Genomic DNA, 22,003 nt, shown 5'->3' on the forward strand with positions numbered 1-22,003 from the left:
GTGGTGGTGACGCAAGCACACTGACCCCAGAGTCTTTTTTTGAAAAACTACCTCAAAAAAAAGAAAAAAACTGTTGTATATGCAGTAAAGCCAGTACGCAAGTTGGTGGCACAAAAGGAAAAAAAGTACTTTTATTTGTAAAAAATGTAAAAAAAGGGGGTGCACCCTTTGTGCTACCCGTTGCACTCCTGCTAAAGCTTGCAGTTTTGAAACTTTTGTATATACTGTACATAGACCTGAAAATATATATATTAGATATTATTCTTCTCTAAAAGTAACAATAAATATCACAACCAGCTGAAAAAAATATTTTTGGTTGCTACAGAAAAAAAATTGTTTTCATAGTGGCTCAGTGATTGTGAAAACCAAAAAAACTTATGAAACGGAGACTTTTAAAAAAAATAATTATAATTTCTATGTTTACGAATCAAATTGAGTGTGTGTTTTTTTTAATTGTTCACAAATAGATAGACTTTGATATAAAGTGATTGTACAACTGTTCTGAGATTTTTTTTGTGAGGAGTTTTTCAGACCAAAAGTTGGAAAATTCGAAAAAAAAAATTTCTAAAGGTGAGTTTTTTCAAAAGTTATTATTTTTAGTTTTTTATCTAGCCTAATATTATATTTTATGAAAACAGTATATTATCGTCAACAATATAAACCAAATTTGGAGTGATTTGATCAAGAAATAACTAAAATATCATTATTTGACTAAAACGCTACAAAATATGATAATTAGGGCCCGGCACTTCTAACATACACATATGAAAAAATACCCTGGCACTCTATGCATGGCAAAAAAATAAAGACCCTGGCACTGAAAGGGTTAAAAACTATGTTTATTATTTGTATACGTTGTGCGCGTAAAGAACGTTCGCATGCAAAGCGTTGTCACGTTTACTAACTAATATGTGTCAGCCAAGAGCAATCAGGCTAACTGTCTTGTTTCAAGAGATTGTGCAGTTCCTGGGTGGGTAACAGTTCACTCACAGCCGAGAGAGGCTCTCTCGGGACCCCACGACCCGGTTGCTAGGCAACAGTGTCAACAACAATTAGCCCAGTATCATTAACAATCTGTATATTCGTACATATCCCTGTCAGTCAATGTTGTCTGTTGTTTGTTTCACAATCTGTATTACTTTACCCGACTGCTACTCCTTCTGTCGAAGCCAAGTTGTTCGTTTAGTGCGATGTATGGACTGTATCGAACCAGAGTGGATTTATTCTTTTGCGCCGTAATTACGGTTTATAAAATTAAAAAAAAGAATGTTGTAATGATACATGTTTACTTTTGTGACCTTTAGTTCTTTCTGAAAGTGAAAGTGACCCTCTTGGAGTACCAAAATTTGATGTCCGATTGTGAACAACTTTTAAAGCTAAGAGCTTGGTTAAGTGAATGGGTGGCCTACATCGAAAGCAATGGCCACCCTCAAATCCACATTCTATCAACTGCAGTGCTCTCCACTGCAGTCGTCCCGGAAGTTCTGTTCTTCGTCAGATTTATAATTAGGTAGTGTTGCATGGAAAGCAATGGCCACCATCGAATCCACTTTCTCTTCACTGCGCTGGCATCTCATCAGGGTGTTACCTGGTATCCTGACTTGCAAGTGATGTAGTAGTGGTAATAGGTAGAAGTAGCCAGCAAAATACTCAATCTTAAATGATCCAGGGTGGAAATTCATCATTCATCCAAAATATATCTACTCATAGCCCGGAAGTTCTCATCCTATACCTAATACTACCCCTTTGCCTGGATAATTCTTATTCCCCAGACATACTTTGTTGAATATTAGATTGCTAGAATTGTTTAAGACTCGAGTTATACTATGGATATATGAAAAATTGTAAGAAGTGGTGGTCGGATGATCCTGGCACACCCAGTAATCTTTAATAGATCCCTTTGGCAAACGCTTTTGTATTTTTGAACAGATTACGTGATTCCGTGAAGCCCCTGTAGCTCTGGTGGTGTGTAAGATATAATCTGTGTAACCGCTCTTCAAGAATCATTTTACCGGATCGCTACTAAATTGTGAGAGATGAAACTTGAAAAGTTATGTTCAAAAAGAAAATACTTTTTAGTTTTTCCACATTTTACTAGGGTACAAAATGTGAACAGAATGTTATTCGATAATTTTCATTCAACAGCCGTTTTGTTTCAAAATGTTGAAGTTTCAACTATAGATTCAAAGCGTCATTAAATTGCCTCTTTCGGTATGTGAACGCATGAACAAAAGTTCATTTTTAGCCTTTTGAATAAGTTTTAGAGAGTTTGTACCTAGGTTCAGGATCGCTGTATAAGTTACAGTGCATAAAAAGTAAGGACTCACTTATCCACTGGTACATTATTAATAATGTTCCGCTTTTATTGTGAGTACAGTAAATAATACCAATTCAATCATTTGCATACTTTTATTTGCATAGTTATATCTAACTTATACAAATTGTAAACTGTATAAAACTACATTATTAGTAATCGTAAAATACTTCAATACAATATTGAGTGGTACAAAAGCCAATCTTTGTAAAGTAGTGATTGCTTTTAGTAGTTCCATAAATGAAATCGTTTGTGAACATTTTTCTTCTCTAGTTGTGAAAATAACAGAGAAACGACCCCGTTTAGTTGTTCCAAGAGGCTTTTATGAATAATAATTATGTGCTTAACACCTTTAATTGTTAGAAGTTCTTCGTAATGCCCTGAAAAGTCGTAAGCCGTATTCTCGTTGAGTTGGGATTAATACGTCTTGAGCCAATAAAGAAGAGGCGTCAGACAATGAATTTAAACATTCTTGAGTTCTCATTAAACAATTACTTTTAGTACTTGACAATGCTCAACAGCTTTCTTTATTGTAAGTCAACCTTTTGTTGTTACAAAATATATTTGCAAATTTAACTGACTCAACACTACCACTAATATTAAAATATGGCCTATTTGTCAATACAATATTATGATTACGACGATAGACTAATGAAGTGAAAAGCGAAATGGTCCTCTAGCCTTCTATTTGCAGGAGCGCCTGTAATAAATATGCAACTACACCTGCTTCACACAAGAGTACTGAGTTTGCGGTTTTAGATGACAGGCGGTAGTAGTAACTAGTATGTTCTTTGACCAACTATTCAATGTAATAAAACTGGTTACAAATTATTTATATTTTTTGTCATGGTTTTTAAAAACCTTTCCTGCAGACAGAAAAAATTCTATTGTCATTTCACGAGAAGTTGTAAACTTTTGATGATGGATTTAAATGAATTTCATAATTAGGCTAAAATATAACCGGTTGAAGTTAAGGTTATAAAAGAGAAAATTATGAAAAAGAAAATATTACATGTTTTGAAATTTAAAAAAAATTATATTTAATTATTATTTGATTTATAAACATATAATTTAAAACATCTCACCTATTAAATGTTTTCCACTCATGTAGGTACTTATAGTAAAAATTCTCTTTTTTTATCTTGGTCATTTTTATTTGGGCATTATTACTCGTTCAAAATTGGCTAAATGTTCTTCTTTAAATGAATACATTCCTCGTTGAGTGATAAAAAAATTCTGTTTTTATTTTCATGGGATTTATAAAATAATATAACTTAAAAACTATCTCATCTAAAAGCCAATTGATCCATCTTCAATAGAGAACCAACTCTATCTTTGTTTTAATCTACATTATAAGAATGCTATCTCCGTCATCTTTGGTCTAGTTTTGTTATATGTCTCCATTAAATATATATTATTTATACGCATGCGTGTACACAGTTTCACAATGTTATTGCTTGTTGTTTTTGTAGTTAACAATTTGAGTCCTTTTGTTTTAGGAAGATACTAAGAAACCACATATTTCTACAACATATACAATAATCTTTTATTTATTAAGTTAAAATATCATAAATAGTGCTGTACATATATGTATAACAACATTTTTGTGTTTCTAGTTAAAGGTAACAATAAAATTATATCACCTCAGAGATTCATTACGAAAAGCTGTTATGCAATATCATGTATCAACTTGTACGCCATTAATCATACAGACTACCCATTTGACCCAATTAAACGCTTCGGAATATTGAATTATTAATCAAATGTGTTAATCTGTCATACTACCATTATTTATCAGTCTACAATAGTAATAATTATCTTGGTTGAAGTTTGTTTCTCCCCCTCACCCTCACAATGAGTTAGTTATCTACAAATATGATATTATGGCTTTCTACCAGTATGATTAATTATTTAAGACTAGCAAATTATTTTCGTAATAAAAGTTTTTACATTTTTTCAAAATGTATTACACAATAAGAAATTTAATTTTATAAAATCAAACTCACTCATATTGTATAAAATAATTTTCATAGCAATAGGAAATGCATTAATAAGAACAGCCATTATTTTACGTATCACTATTGCTGTGCAAAACAAAAAGTTACTTCCGGTACCGGGAATCGAACCCGAGCCTCCTGGGTGAGAGCCAGGTATCCTAGCCACTAGACCATACCGGACTTGTGAAGATGTAATGTGCAATGTGTAACAAAAGTTAAATGGACTTAGGACTATCCAAGACAGTATTTTTGTGTCCGTGGGAACTGTCATTACATTTACAATATCGAAATCGATCGTTAGTTTCTGAGAAAATAACTTGAAATAGATTGCCGAAATTGTATTTATTTTCAATTAAAATCATTAAAATTGACACACAGTGGCATGGAACACAATTAAATATAATTAATGTTCTACAAAACTTCTAACTTTATTAAAAATTATGAACAAAGTGTCAGACTAAAGAATTATAGATATGTTCAAATGAAATATTTTACATCGTTCCCAATTTAATAACAGGCTGAACTGGGTATTGCTTAACTTTTTGTACAGGCTTTTCCGATTCATGTTTTTGAAATTTATAAAAAATCATTTTTTTCATATTGTTGTATATATAAACAACAGAATTCAATCAATATTCATATTGATTGTATTGCAATATTGGACAAATTTAGTTTTAAGTAATATTTTGTTTCAGTTATACCATCCATTTGTTTTACGATCCATTTTATTATGACTTTTAAACTTAGCAGTTTTGTCAAATATTGTACGATTCCTAAAAATAATGTCGCATTTTCTTCCTACTAAAAATAATGCTGGTTACTTGGAAACTATCTTCAGTTACATTTTCGTTGTACCAGGAAAGATCTTATTTCGAAATAATTATAGACCAATTTCAAAATTTGTATATCACACCGACCGCGTAGTAGGCAGGAAGAAACGTGTCTGTAATTATTTTAGTCCAGTGTTCGCCAAGAGAGAAGGGCAGGAACTTTGTTATTCTGAATATTTACAAATCCACACCCTTCTCGACCTTCCAGGAAGTTGGCACATTTGCAGAGGCTTTTCTTTTGTCACGCATGAAGCTACGATTGTTGTATGCATTGGTGACTTGGACCTAAATTATGACCTGCCCTTCCATGAAAATAGAACCCTCGACGCCAATGCCCTCTTTTGGTTGAAACAATTTGTAAATTTAAAAATAATTATATCATCACGAAGCTTTCCGATTAGGTCAATGGATATAGCGGCCGTGTACAAGTTATAGTGTTTTAAATTCCTAAGTATAAAAAAAAAACCCTACGAAAAAAGGATCAGGACGCTAATTTAATAGTACGATGGCTGGAAAAGTAAACAATAGGATTTAAATCGATTTTTGATTTTTTAAAGCATGTTATCTAAAGATTTTCATTTTTTTCGAACTGCATCAAAAGATTTAAAGGATATCAATAATACTACTGGATAACGACTAATTTTAATTTATAGTGAATATATTTATAAAAAATGGTTTGGTATCATAGGAAAAAGTATTTGTTTGTATAATATATTAACGATTAATAAAATCGAATCCATACACAGAAAAGAGTTATAAGCTATTAAGAAACACTCTTCATTGATTTGCAAACTCATTAAATGGAATAAAACTGTCTATCAAGTTATAAAATAGATGAAAATGCACTTCCTTGTCTTCAAAATTTGATTATTTCTATGCGACTGATAAGGATGTTCTTTTTTTATAAAAATACCAGGAAAGTCACTATTATGATTAAACAACTTAAGACACTGTCGAATAGATTTCTTGCACTTTCGGTTTATTAAATCACTTCATGACACTACAATAATGGGTTTTGTCGTTTCGCATCAGTTTCCATGTCTAAAGTTCAGTTGTGCACTAGTATCCAGTTGGTTTTATACAAATTTTGTTCCATGGCTAAAGTCAGTTATGCATTAATTTCAGTTGGTTTTATCGACATCAGTTTCCATGGCTAAAGTTAGTTATGCACTAATTCCAGTTGGTTTTATCCACATCGGTTTCCATGGATGTCAGTTATGCACTAATTCCAGTTGGTTTTATCCACATCAGTTTCCATGGATAAAGTCAGTTGTGCACTAATTCCAGTTGGTTTTATCCACATCAGTTTCCATGGATAAAGTCAGTTGTGCACTAATTACAGTTGGTTTTTATCCACATCGGTTTCCATGGCTCAAGTCAGTTATGCACTAATTTCAGTTGGTTTTATCCACATCGGTTTCCATGGCTAAAGTCAGTTATGCACTAATTTCAGTTGGTTTTATCCACATCAGTTTCCATGGCTAAAGTCAGTTATGCACAAATTCCAGTTAGTTTTATCCATATTGGTTCCATGGATCAATTCAGTTATGCACTAATTCCAGTTGGTTTTATCCACATCAGTTTCCATGGCTAAAGTCAGTTATGCATTAATTTCAGTTGGTTTTATCGACATCAGTTTCCATGGCTAAAGTCAGTTATGCACAAATTCCAGTTAGTTTTATCCACATTGGTTCCATGGATCAATTCAGTTATGCACTAATTCCAGTTGGTTTTATCCACATCAGTTTCCTTGGATATAGTCAGTTATGCATTAATTTCAGTTGGATTAATCCACATCACTTTCCATGGCTAAAGTCAGTTATGCATTAACTCCAGATGGTTTTGTCCACATCAGTTTCCATGGCTAATACTTAAGCACATAACTACACTAGTCTACGTGTACAGAGTAGCAGCCGGAAACAAACTGTTTGTTTAATAAACAACGAAGGATTGGACACATACGTTGTCGTTAGATAAATAATACGACATTGAGCAACAATGCTTTTCTAACTTGTTACGACAGTTGTATTATTGAAACACAAAATAAATCGGTAACAGTCGAACAAAAACTATTTTGAATGGAAGTGAACACAAAGAAAGCGTGTATCTATAGTACACATGTAGTATCGGTTACAAGTTCCCGGCATCTCGATGGTAACCAAGCGTGGCAGGACGCGCACAAACCAAACCCCACCAAACAGACAAGATAGCAGCGGATCACATTTCCATCAGCTGTTCGTTTGAGTGTCGATATATCGCGTTACTCGGCGGTCTTTGTATCGCGCGTCATCTCTCTTGTTCTTGCATTCCACGCTAACCTCAATTTCGTTTTGGTATTTGATTTTACGCATGTAGCCTACTTTTCCCCCGTGTGTGTTGAAGTGGGTTAACCTTATACACACACACACACACACACACACACACACACACACACACACACACACACACACACACACACACACACACACACACACACACCACACACACACACGTACATATGTATACATATATATATATATATATATGTAAACATATATAAAATATTAGTACATTCACCCGGCAAGTGAGAGATCCGGGTTCGACTCCCGGCGGAGCAAGTACTTTTTGCGAGTCAATGTTTATTGAAATTAAATAAGGCTATTGCCATTTATACAATTTAATGTAAATAAAAGTCGTTTGACAGGGATTTGGTCTTCCGATCATATGTTAGTTTGCTTATTTAAACGCATATGTGACAGATACGGCCAAATACAAAATAATTGAATCGGAAAAAGTGAGCGCTCTGTGGTGTAATGGTAGCACATTCACCCGGCAAGTGAGAGACCCGGGTTCGACTCCCGGCGGAGCAAGTACTTTTTGCGAGTCAATGTTTATTGAAATTAATTTAAATTAGGCTATTGCCACTTACACAAATTTAATAAATGTAAATAAAAGTCATTTGACATGTATTTTGTCTTCCGATCATATGTTAGTTTGGTTATTTAACGTATGTGAAAGAAACAGCCAAATACAATATAATTGAATCGTAAAAAGTAAGGGCTCTGTGGTGTAATGGTAGCACATTCACCCGGCAAGTGAGAGATCCGGGTTCGAGTCCCGGCGGAGCAAGTACTTTTTGTGATATTGAAATTAAATTAAATTAGGCTGTTGCCACTTATACAAATGTAATAAATGTATATATATATATATATATATATATATATATATATATATATATATACATACATATATACATACTCTTCCTAGAAGTTTAAAGTTTAAACAAAGCAGAAAAAACAGTGTTCATGTTTTAATTTTCGAGTTCCCAGAACCCTTTATCAGAAACGAATTAAAAACATAACAAAAAAAAGAACTTTTACAAATAAATACCATAAATAACAAGATTCAAATAAGCTGTGTGTAGAATATTTGTAAATGTTTACATATAACTAAAAATTCATATTATAAAATTCACATATAAGAAAAAGAGAATCTATCAAGTTCAACCCATCTGGTTGCCTTGATTTTAAAATAAGTTGATGTGCGGTTTCAACATTTCTTAAATTTATCAGATTAGTATTTTCAGTAATTTCTTAAGGCCGAAGCAATTTCCTAATTTATTTTGATTGTGTTGAATCACATGAACAGATAAATTCTCTCATAATTTTGATGAACAACATCAAACCGATGATTGGTCATTCTCACTCTTAATGGAGGATTGATGGTTTTTCCAATAATTCTACAGGTTAGACAGAATTTACAGGTTAGTCGATGAATGACGTTTTTTGTGGCGCATATAATGTTACCTTTAATGGGATATTCTTTTTTAGTTGTATTACTTTTAAAATATTTAAAATTTATTAACATCTTACAATTGCCGCATCTTGGCTTGTTACAAGGATTGCACACGTAACATTTTATGTTATTACTTTTTGGATTGCCTTCATAGTTTAATTTCGGTCTAGAGAGAATGTTTTGTAAATTTGAGGTTTTTTAAAGATTGCTTTAGGTGGGTTAGAAAATAAATTTTCAGTATGTATTTATATATACAACAAATTTATTTTCTAAACCACCTAATGTAATCATATATATATCAGGGATGCTACAGGTCAGGGAAGTCAGGGAAAAGTCAGGGAATCCGGTCTTGTCAGGGAAAAGTCAGGGAATTTCGACGTTGGTCAGGGAAAAATATAAAATCCCTTGACACAAATAAACTTACTGCCGCCGCGCCGACTCCAAGCCTGCAGACGACGCGGTACATGAAGCAGGCAGCCGAGGCCCGGCCCGGCCGGTACGACAGACTCAACACCGCTTTTTCCACCCATTAATTGCCAAAAACCCTGAGGTTTGCGTCGAAAAAAGTCAGGGGAAAAATGAAAAATTTAGTCTGGAAATCAGGGAAAAGTCAGGGAATTTCATTATTGGACTCCTGTAGCAACCCTGAATATATATATATATTTACATTAAACTGTATAAATGGCAATAGCCTTATTTAATTTCAATAAACATTGAATCACAAAAAGTACTTGCTCCGCCGGGAGTCGAACCCGGATCTCTCACTTGCCGGGTGAATGTGCTACCATTACACCACAGAGCGCTTACTTTTTCCGATTCAATTATTTGTGTGTGTGTGTGTGTGTGTGTGTGTGTGTGTGTGTGTGTGTGTGTGTGTGTGTGTGTGTGTGTGTGTGTGTGTGTGTGTGTGTGTGTGTGTGTGTGTGTGTGTGTGTGTGTGTGTGTGTGTGTGTGTGTGTGTGTGTGTGTGTGTGTGTGTGTGTGTGTGTGTGTGTGTGTGTGGTGTGTGTGTGTGTGTGTGTGTGTGCGTGCGTGCGTGCGTGCGTGCGTGCGTGCGTGCGTGCGTGCGTGCGTGGGTGCGTGTGTGCGTGCGTGTGTGCGTGTGTGCGTGTGTGCGTGTGTGCGTGTGTGCGTGTGTGCGTGTGTGCGTGTGTGCGTGTGTGTGTGTGTGTGTGTGTGTGTGTATACACGAACTCCTTCTTAATGCGGTCATATTGAGCCTTCGGCTGTATGAACAAAGATAAACCATAAACCATTGTACTGTATTCCTTATGTTTTGCTTGGAGAGTTTTTCACGATGTTTTTTACAGCTACGGCTTGCATCAAAATAATTTATACTATTTTCGACAATTAAAATAACATTATAATATTTAGTATTTAATTATAGATGTCTACACGTTAAGGTATAAAAGGATGATGTATGGGTTAAAAATATTGTTGTCAAAGAAATCCACAGGTCTTTTAACCTGCTCAGGACATTTTATTCATAAAGGTAAGGATTAAGTTAATACTGCTAATTCCGCTTTAGAGACCCGTCGCCACCTTTTCATGCAATTTATCCGATTAATCCGGATTCTCTGTTACACTGCTGATATCAAAAATAGACCTACGGGAGTATTTTTGTACTCGTTACATTCGGTTGTGATGTTCTAGGATTATTTTATTTTAAAATATCGGGAAATAAATCTATGAGAAAGGATCAAAATATGTGTCCGCGTTTAAAACAATATTTTTAGAAAATTGGTTAGAAACTTCAGTAGATATATACATTTTGACATAAATAAAACATAATGTTTTCTACAATATCCGTGGACAATATTTTTGCATACGTGTTACATATATCATCTGATAACTTATGTTTTTAGAAATCCTCTTTCAATATTATTCATTGTTACATTTTTGTTGTTGCATTTTGACATCTAATAAAACAATAGTATGTAATTAATGTTGGTTTAGTTTTTGTTTAGAAAATCAAGTTAATCGTATTTATTTTGTAATTGTTCTTATTTCAAACAATACATATATTTTCGCGTTTCAGCCATAATTTTCAAATACAATTGACAGTTCTCTGTACATACTGCTGGAAGCGTGAAATTTTAATAAGCCTAATCTAATTTACTTTGGTCTAATTCTCTTAGATAAGAATAAAGGATTTGCGTTAGTGTTCAGAATGTGTTTGGTAATAAGAATAATTAATTCACACAATAGAACAGAAAGGTTTTCTGTGCAAGTCAAAACATCAGTATACAAAGTAATTATAGAAAGCAACAGAACAGAACTGTTAACAATAGAATATACAGTGTTAATGTAAAACACTGTACATCCTTGTAACAATTGTTATATTATTCCTACTACAAAAACAATTGGTCCAGTCAAGACATGGGTATCACGAGTGCCTCGTGGAGACTGTAGATTGCCTTCACGATTAAGTAAGCTTTAAATAATTTTTGGAACTGTTTATATTTGTTTGAATTTGTATAATATTTCGAAATACATTGTAAAGTTAAGTATCAAAAATTTTTTTAAATGAGTTTTTGAAAAGGTTTTTAAACGACAACATAACAAACTGAGGTAGAGTCTTTCCGATCTTGTAAGAAACTGTTCATATTTGTTTGAATTATGATTAAATTTAGTAATACGTTGTAGAGTTTAGAACGAAAATAAAATATTTACTTTTTAAAAAGGTTTTGCAACAATATAACAAACTGAGGTAGTCTTTTTCCATCTAGTAAGAAACTGTTCATATTTGTTTGAATTATGATTAAATTTAGAAATACATTGTAGAGTTTAGAACGAAAATAAAATATTGACTTTTAAAAAAGGTTTTGCAACAACATATAACAAACTGAGGTACAGTCTTCCCGATGTAGTAAGCCTTTAAATAACTTTTTAAATTGTTTGTATTTGTTTGAATTTTGGAAATACATTGTATAGTTTAGGACCAAAATAAAAAAAATAAGTTTTTGAAAGGGATTAGCCTGAAACTGTCTGTTACGACGACAACAAAAACAAACTGAGGCACAATCTGCGCCAGAGGTAACATTTGTGCTAATTTTTAGTCCGAATTTGTCCATCCATATCAGTCAGCCTAGAAACTCTCCTGTCACAACTTTATTGAATGAGCTTCAGTAACGCTCAACTATCACGGGGCTGGCAAGAATTTCTCTTTACGATTGTCTGGAATCGCTCGAAAACGAGTTGATGTACACACTTGAAATTTTGTGTGAAACTTCGTTTCCATGAAGATAAACTCAAGTTTGACTTTGGTGAATTTCCCTCCATGGGAGCTTCATTAAACATATTTCTAGAGATAACTGAACTATATAGAACGTAAACTATTACATTTTTGTTGAAGACTCTTGGAGCAATTGGAAAAACTTATAAATATTAATAAAGGTAAATAATACATAACATTTCCAATTCTTTTAAATACTCCACTGTCAACAGAAAACTACAATAAAGAACTAAATTACATAAGAAATATCGCTATGTTTAATGGTTACACTACACAACTGACTGACAATATGGTAAAAAGAAACATTGAAAAGAAGAATTAGAAAACATAAGACAACATTAAGGCACTAAGGGAAACACTACACATAAACATAAAAAAAACTCATAAACAATGAAGAGGGCCCTATTGAAAATTCCCTGTTCATATTTGTTTGAATTATGATTAAATTTAGAAATACGATGTAGAGTTTAGAACCAAAATAAAATATAGATTTTTTTTAAAAAGGTTTTGCAACAACATATAACAAACTGAGGTAGAGTCTTTCCCATCTAGTAAGAAACTGATCGTATTTGTTTGAATTATGATTAAATTTAGAAATACGTTGTAGAGTTTTAGAACCAAAATAAAATATAGATTTTTTTTAAAAAGGTTTTGCAACAACATATAACAAACTGAGGTACAGTCTTCCCGATCTAGTAAGCCTTTAAATAATTTTTTTAAATTGTTTATATTTGTTTTAATTTGGATTACATTTGGAAGTACATTGTAGAGTTTAGGACCAACAAAAAATTGAGTTTTAGAAAAGGTTTTGAAACAGCAACATAACAAACTGAGGTAGAGTCTTTCCGATCTAGTAAGAAACAGTTCACATTTGTTTGAATTATGATTAAATTTAGAAATACGTTGTAGAGTTTAGAACCAAAATAAAATATAGATTTTTTTTAAAAAGGTTTTGCAACAACATATAACAAACTGAGGTACAGTCTTCCCGATCTAGTAAGCCTTTAAATAATTTTTTAAATTGTTTATATTTGTTTTAATTTGGATTACATTTGGAAGTACATTGTAGAGTACAGGACCAACAAAAAATTGAGTTTTAGAAAAGGTTTTGAAACAGCAACATAACAAACTGAGGTAGAGTCTTTCCGATCTAGTAAGAAACAGTTCACATTTGTTTGAATTATGATTAAATTTAGAAATACGTTGTAGAGTTTAGAACCAAAATAAAAATATAGATTTTTTTTAAAAAGGTTTTGCAACAACATATAACAAACTGAGGTACAGTCTTCCCGATCTAGTAAGCCTTTAAATAATTTTTTAAATTGTTTATATTTGTTTTAAATTTGGATTACATTTGGAAGTACATTGTAGAGTACAGGACCAACAAAAAAATTGAGTTTTAGAAAAGGTTTTGAAACAGCAACATAACAAACTGAGGTAGAGTCTTTCCGATCTAGTAAGAAACAGTTCACATTTGTTTGAATTATGATTAAATTTGGAAATACATTGTAGAGTTTAGAACGAAAATAAAATATAGACTTTTTAAAAGGTTTTTGCAACAACATATAACAAACTGAGGTACAGTCTTCCCGATCTAGTAAGCCTTTAAGCCTTTAAATAATTTTGAAAACTGTTTATATTTGTTTTAATTTGGATTACATTTGGAAGTACATTGTAGAGTTCAGGACCAACAAAAAATTGAGTTTTAGAAAAGGTTTTGAAACAGCAACAACAAACTGAGGTAGAGTCTTTCCGATCTAGTAAGAAACAGTTTAGAACCAAAATAAAATATAGATTTTTTTTAAAAAGGTTTTGCAACAACATATAACAAACTGAGGTAGAGTCTTTCCCATCTAGTAAGAAACTGTTCATATTTGTTTGAATTATGATTAAATTTAGAAATACGTTGTAGAGTTTAGAATGAAAATAAAATATTGATTTTTTTTAAAACAGGTTTTGCAACAACATATAACAAACTGAGGTAGAGTCTTTCCGATCTAGTAAGAAACTGTTCATATTTGTTTGAATTATGATTAAATTTGGAAATACGTTGTAGAGTTTAGAACGAAAATAAAATATAGACTTTTTAAAAAGGTTTTGCAACAACATATAACAAACTGAGGTACAGTCTTTCCCGATCTAGTAAGAAAACTGTTCATATTTGTTTGAATTATGATTAAATTTAGAAAATACGTTGTAGAGTTTAGAACGAAAATAAAATATTTACTTTTTTAAAAAGGTTTTGCAACATATAACAAACTGAGGTACAGTCTTCCCGATCTAGTAAGCCTTTAAGCCTTTAAATAATTTTTGAAACTGTTTATATTTGTTTTAATTTTGATTACATTTTGAAGTACATTGTAGAGTTTAGGACTAACAAAAAAATTGAGTTTTTAGAAAAGGTTTTGAAACAGCAACATAACAAACTGAGGTACAGTCTTCCCGATCTAGTAAGCCTTTAAATAATTTTTGAAACTGTTTATATTTGTTTGAATTTTGGAAATACATTGTAGAGTTTAGGAACAACATATAAAAATAAGTTTTTGAAAAGGATTAGCCTGAAACTGTCTATTACGACGACAACAAAACAAACTGAGGTACAATCTGCGCCAGAGGTAACATTTGTGCTAATTTTTAGTCCGAATTTGTCCATCCATATCAGTCAAGCCTAGAACTCTCCTGTCACAACTTTATTGAATGAGCTTCAGTAACGCTCAACTATTACGGGGCTGGCAAGAATTTCTCTTTACGATTGTCTGGAATTGCTCGAAAACGAGTTGATGTACACACTTGAAATTTTGTGTGATAACTTCGTTTCCATGAAGATAAACTCAAGTTTGACTTTGGTGAATTTCTCTCCATGGGAGCTTCATTAGAAATATTTCTAGAGACAACTGAACTATATAGAACGTAAACTATTACATTTTTGTTGAAGACTCTTGGAGCAATTGGAAAAACTTATAAAGATTAATAAATGTAAATAGTACATAACATTTCCAATTCTTTTAAATACACCACTTTCAACAAAAAACTACAATAAAGAACTAAATTACATAAGAAATATCGCTATGTTTAATGGTTACACTACACAACTGATTGACAATATGGTGAAAAGCATTGAAAAGAAGAATTAGAAAACATAAGACAACATTAAGGCTACCTCAAGACACAAAACAAGAATTTATTTGCACAACATACAGCACTTTCTTGAACCGAGTATGCAAAAAAAATTTAAAACATACAATAACACTGTCACTCACAGAACAAGCAACAAACTATCCCAAATTTTAGGAAACCCCAAAGACAAAATTTCAAATGACAATAAATCGGGAATTTATGAAATTGGATGTGATGACTATGACAAAATTTATATTGGACAAACAAAAAGAACAATAAAACACGATTTAAAGATCATTTATGGCACACAAAATATAGAAGAGTTGAAAAATCTGCTGTAGCCAAGCACTGCATCGAATCAGAACACAGAACATCAATCCAAAATCAAAAATTAATAAGTAACAAAACCAATGAACTTAAATGCTTGGGAAACACTACACATAAACATAAAAAAGAAAAACTCATAAACAATGAAGAGGGCCCTATTGAAAATTCCAGTCTTCTTTCTTCTCAATTCATTAAAAAATTACACCGTAGCCATATCTAATTTTCATACTGGCTGAAATATTTCCAAAATCTTTGTATTTACATATTTACACCATATGGTATTTTAATTGTAATAAAAATTATGTAAACATTTATTTGTGGAGTCGCCTGATGAGGAAGCCTTCGGTTTCGAACGGCCTCGCACGAAAAATAAACAAATTAGAAATGTTATGTATTATTTACATTTATCAATATTACATTTTTGTTACCACTAATATGTTTATATTGTTGAAAGCCCTGCTATCGTTTGGGGCTACTGGAAGCAGGACAGTTTTATACCACCTAAAAATTGCTGCTGCTAAATAAACAGCCTGTTTGATCATTGATCAAACCTGCTTCAGTGATGAGAATTAGTCGTCACAGAGTATAGTAACATTTCTGTACTTCCTGCTCGGTTTGCATTTGCCACACTAGCCAGGAAAAGCAAATGGATTCGTTCTACGTATATTGCAACGACAACAAAACAAACTGACCGTGGTGGAATTTGCCTTTTCAGTTGGTTGAATGACTGTAAATCCGACTTAATCAAAATTATGGCCATGTACCGCAACTAAGTTTACAACTTCCCATTGCGCCCCATGACGGAGTCAGTCACCGCGATGAGAAGAACAATTAATTAATCGTTAAGGATGCTGCATGTCCTTATTAAAATTGTGTCCTAGTCTGTCCGTCCGTTTGTGCGATAACTCCTCATATAATGGTCCCAGAGATTTAAACTTGGATACATTGATTCGTCTTGGCCAAGAAACATTCTGTTGGTTTTGGAGTCAAAATACCAAAGGGTAGAAAATTTTTAGGTAAAATTTTAAAACTATTTATTGGTCTTGTGGCTTTGTGGGTAACAATGGTTGCAAAGAGAACAGAATAAACATGGTATAGGTATACTTAATCGTCTTGAGGCATTTTTATTGAGTTACCGACACATGAGATGAATTTAGTTTTTTGGATTGATTGGTTTCATATGGAAATAGAACATTTTAACGTAACCATCTGTTATGTTCTGTCCCGTCATTCTATGTTCCGATCGATTTATTGTAGTGTCAGGCTATAATAAAATGGAAATATTTATTCTTTAACAGTGTACCAGAAACGGAATGACGTGTCTGGTACGTATCAAGTCACCGCCCGAAGAGCGAGGGTTCGAATACCGGCTTTGGCATGACATTTTCACTTGCTTTAAAGTAATCTTTTGTGTGCAGTCTGAGACAACTGATCCACGGTTCCGGACTAGCGCCAGATAGATTATCCACTAACAAGTGCCAAAGTTCGGGCGATACGTTGGATGTATGAATTGTAGTTTACGTATAAACTTTAGAAGACCACAAATAGTTACATAGAGGAAGCACTAAACAAATGTAACAGTTTTTTTTCGAATTGGAGAAAGGCGGGAACAGAAAGGTGGGAAACGCTAGTAATTTTTTTCAAACATAACCTTCAAATATTCTTGTACAGTAATTACAGCTGCCTGGTATGACCTTGTATTGGTATTGAGGTTGAGTGCAGACATTCCTGGCGTCTTGATTACAAAAAATATAACCTAGAAATCAAAACTTAAAGTAACAGTTTTTACCTACTTATGCCCATAAATATCATGCTATAACTGCATATTTTTTTCATAAAAACTGGTGAGAGCATTCAGAGAAACCTTGTGTCCATTAGCAGGCTCAACAATATGATTCGTTGTGGAAATTCCAGAACCTAACTTTGAAGTTGACCGGAGTTAGAGGTAAGTTATAAAGCCAAATTATTACATGTAATCTCATTGCCTCGCATAATGTCTTTGGAATTGAATTTATTATATGAATTCTTATTCCAATTCTTATTGGAATCTTACTGTGTTGGTAATCACTGTTACTGTGGGAGGCCTCACTGTGTAATTACAACAATTCAACACTACTGGTATAGTACACGAATGACTGAGTCCTAATATTTATATTTAAACTTGTACTACTATGAACTATAGTAATGTGTAAAACAGTATATAAAGGATCATCCAAATCACCTTTGAATATCAAGGATTCTATTAGTAGAAGCCAAGTGGTGACTAAGTGCTCTTCTTATCGCGGTGATCATTGGTGTATCTTGTATTACCAAATAGGGATGGGGAGGGGGTTCAACACTCTTGGAAAACCTTGGAATTTTCCTTACGTCCTAGTCAAGTCCGTCTTAGAGCTCGGTAGCAATCGTCGGTAATATGTAATGTGCTTATAATATTCAAAATGTCGTTTCACAGCCTTAAGAGTATATTATTCTTATTTTATGCTCCAGTATAAATTGAACTTTTTGGAGAGCAGCCGATGACTCCTAAAAATAAAATAACTGCGGCATTCTAAATAGATTCACAGATGCTCTGGAAAATGCATGTATATTAAAAACTAACAGTCACATCCCCTACACTTTCCTTGAATTTAAATATAATGGGCTTCAAGAATATATGTCTTTTAATAGTCTTTTATACGTACTTTTATATAATACTTTTAATAGTCTTTTATATCTTTTAAATGTCTTTTAATGGGCATGCATTTTTACTATTGTACTTCAATAATTACGTATTGTGTTAATTTTTTAATTGTAAACCATGCGATATAGGAAAAAATTATATTGGCATATACACCGGGATATACTATTATAGATGATATATTTACTGTATATACAACCAAACAGAGTGGGACATACGGAATTGTAATCGTGTTTTTTTATCACTGACGTACGCGCATGAACGCGGCAGACGCACGATTAGGCATAATACGCTCTAGAAATACGAACTTCTAGTTAAATATTATTGACAAATCGCGATATTTCATTACTTTAGTTATGTAATTTCGGGTTTTCATACTCAAAGTACGACAAACACAATATGTTAACGGACGGTAAATAATTTCTGTAATAATGAACGAACGTAGTTCGAAGCCAAACGTCATGAACTTTTGCCTTCGGCAACAACAAGAGCAAGAACTTCGGCCCGCGGCGATGGTGATGATGTCCTTCTGGAAAAAGCAGACTCCTTTAAGTTCCTTTTAATGTACGTTGATCGGGAGCTGACATGGGACGATCACGTTAAAAACGTTTGCTCTACGTTCGCTTCGGGAATTTATGTCCTGCGCAATCTTATTTTGTTCGGCGGATGTATTAAAAACAGCCTATTTCGGTCTGACACATCCATATTTGACATACGGCTTGAGAAAGCTGTTCCAAATACAGATTTAAGAGTTTTTAGTCCAAGAAGAGTTTTTAGATCTCACAATAAAGCCGTCAGAATTGTTCAAGAATTCAACCCCAAGAGTCGTGCAAAGATATCTTTGGGAGCTTGAACTACTGACCCTGCCCTAGGTCTATATTCTCGAGGTTGTCCTGTTACTGTCGACTTAAAGTGCGAGTTGGTACGAGGATGTCCACCAATACGAGACTAGAGGCAGGGATGACTTTTGAGTCGAACAGCACAAAACGGCAGCTTTCGAACACTTGCCATCACAAGCTAAAACATTGTCTTATGTTATGTATAAAGGCGTTTTATTAACAACAACCACAAAACCCACGGTTCTGATACATTCAAGAATTGTATTACATTGTATGTATCTACCTTGACAACATCATTTATCTGATGTAGTTACGTTGATGCATGCCATGGAATACTGTAACTGTTTCACGCAATAAAGAGGATTACTATTATAGTTACACGATTATACGTAGACGAAAATTAATATATTTTGTTTCTTGGAAATTGTATCTTACTAGTATAATAACTCACTCTGGAATCCACCTGAAGTCTGATTGTGGTAAAAAAGCCTTTTGACGGAAATACGGATTCGTTATACGACATAGTGTTAAAGCCAGTTCAATTCTGTGCAACTTCAGAAGATATCTTGTTCGGTAATTTCAATCTTGTGGTAATCTTGTGTTTAATTCTCTATTGAAGCGTTCGTCTAGAGTCCAGTGCAACTTCAGAAGATATCTTGATCAGTAATTCTCAATCTTGTGGTAATCTTGTGAATCCTCTATTGAAGCGTTCGTCTACAGTCCTGTGCAACTTCAGAAGATTTGATCAGTAATTCTCAATCTTGTGGTAATCTTGTGTTTAATCCTCTATTGAAGCGTTCGTCTAGAGTCCTGTGCAACTTCAGAAGATATCTTGATCAGTAATTCTCAATCTTGTGGTAATCTTGTGTTTAATCCTCTATTGAAGCGTTCGTCTACAGTCCTGTGCAACTTCAGAAGATATCTTGATCAGTAATTCTCAATCTTGTGGTAATCTTGTGTTTAATCCTCTATTTAAACGTTCGTCTACAGTCTTGTGCAACTTCAGAAGATATCTTGATCAGTAATTCTCAATCTTGGGGAATCTTGTGTTTCATCCTCTATTGAAGCGTTCGTCTAGAGTCCAGTGCAACTTCAGAAGATATCTTGATCAGTAATTCTCAATCTTGTGGAATCTTGTGTTTCATCCTCTATTTAAGCGTTCGTCTACAGTCTTGTGCAACTTCAGAAGATATCTTGATCAGTAATTCTCAATCTTGTGGTAATCTTGTGTTTCATCCTCTATTGAAGCGTTCGTCTAGAGTCCTGTGCAACTTCAGAAGATATCTTGATCAGTAATTCTCAATCTTGTGGTAATCTTGTGTTTAATCCTCTATTGAAGCGTTCGTCTAGAGTCCTGTGCAACTTCAGAAGATATCTTGATCAGTAATTCTCAATCTTGTGGTAATCTTGTGTTTAATCCTCTATTGAAGCGTTCGTCTAGAGTCCAGTGCAACTTCAGAAGATATCTTGATCAGTAATTCTCAATCTTGTGGAATCTTGTGTTTCATCCTCTATTGAAGCGTTCGTCTAGAGTCCTGTGCAACTTCAGAAGATATCTTGATCAGTAATTCTCAATCTTGTGGTAATCTTGTGTTTAATCCTCTATTGAAGCGTTCGTCTAGACTCCAGTGCAACTTCAGAAGATATCTTGATCAGTAATTCTCAATCATGTGGTAATCTTGTGTTTAATCCTCTATTTAAGCGTTCGTCTACAGTCTTGTGCAACTTCAGAAGATATCTTGATCAGTAATTCTCAATCTTGTGGTAATCTTGTGTTTAATCCTCTATTTAAGCGTTCGTCTACAGTCTTGTGCAACTTCAGAAGATATCTTGATCAGTAATTCTCAATCTTGTGGAATCTTGTGTTTCATCCTCTATTGAAGCGTTCGTCTAGAGTCCTGTGCAACTTCAGAAGATATCTTGATCAGTAATTCTCAATCTTGTGGTAATCTTGTGTTTAATCCTCTATTGAAGCGTTCGTCTAGAGTCCTGTGCAACTTCAGAAGATATCTTGATCAGTAATTCTCAATCTTGTGGTAATCTTGTGTTTAATCCTCTATTACAGCTTAGGTCTAGAATAAATACCCCTACACTCATGATAATTACACTTCGAGGTTATAGTACATATATAGTGAGATTTCTTGGTGATGTACAAAACCTGCTGGTATGCATGTATTGCAACAAATAATGAGTATGGTAGGAGTAAGCCACGCGCACCGCCTAACAGGCTTACGCAAATTTTCATCTATAAAGCTCTTTTAATTAGGCTACATTTCTTACTAGATCACATTTAAAATTTTCATATGATTGTACGCACTTTATTCAGATGTATTCATTCGGCGATTTTTAATTTGGCATCTTGGCTTCCCGTTAAAACCAATGTATTAATGTACGCTACGCTCGTTTAAATCCTATGGAGTGACAACGACCACCATTAAACTATATCTTGTTTATATAACAATAAAGTCTATAGATCGTAGTTTCGTTCTCAAGATATCGTCTGGCGATTCAAATTCAAATCTTTATTTTCACAAATCGTTACATATTATAGCAGTGCTATAGTAACAGGTAATATTGTCCACTATTATAAACTGTATTAATCATACAAGTAGTATTCGTCGATTATTCAATTTTAGTGCTAGTATAAAAATTATATTATTATTAGTGATACTGAATAAATATGCAATAGATAAAAGTAATGGAATATTATGGAATTAAATAATAAATATAAAATTCAGGCAAACTTAAACTTAATAATAACAATTTAACAATAAACTTAACAATAATAATCAATTTAACAATAAACTTAACAATAATAATTAATTTAACACTAAACTTAACAAATATACTACATATTTGCCCGCAACTGATAAAAGTAATGGAATATTATGTT

General features: G+C 33.2%; 1 protein-coding gene and 1 non-coding gene across 2 annotated transcripts in view; one reads left to right on the forward strand and one right to left on the reverse strand.

Moving 5' to 3' along the window:
- LOC124367847 (RNA binding protein fox-1 homolog 3) overlaps positions 1-22,003 on the forward strand; it is a 608,215-nt gene that overhangs the window by 330,734 nt on the left and 255,478 nt on the right.
- Positions 4,420-4,491, reverse strand: Trnae-cuc. The gene has a single exon. It is a non-coding gene; the product is annotated as a tRNA-Glu (tRNA).

Source organism: Homalodisca vitripennis, chromosome 8 (assembly GCF_021130785.1).
Source record: "Homalodisca vitripennis isolate AUS2020 chromosome 8, UT_GWSS_2.1, whole genome shotgun sequence".
Taxonomy (NCBI): domain Eukaryota; kingdom Metazoa; phylum Arthropoda; class Insecta; order Hemiptera; family Cicadellidae; genus Homalodisca; species Homalodisca vitripennis.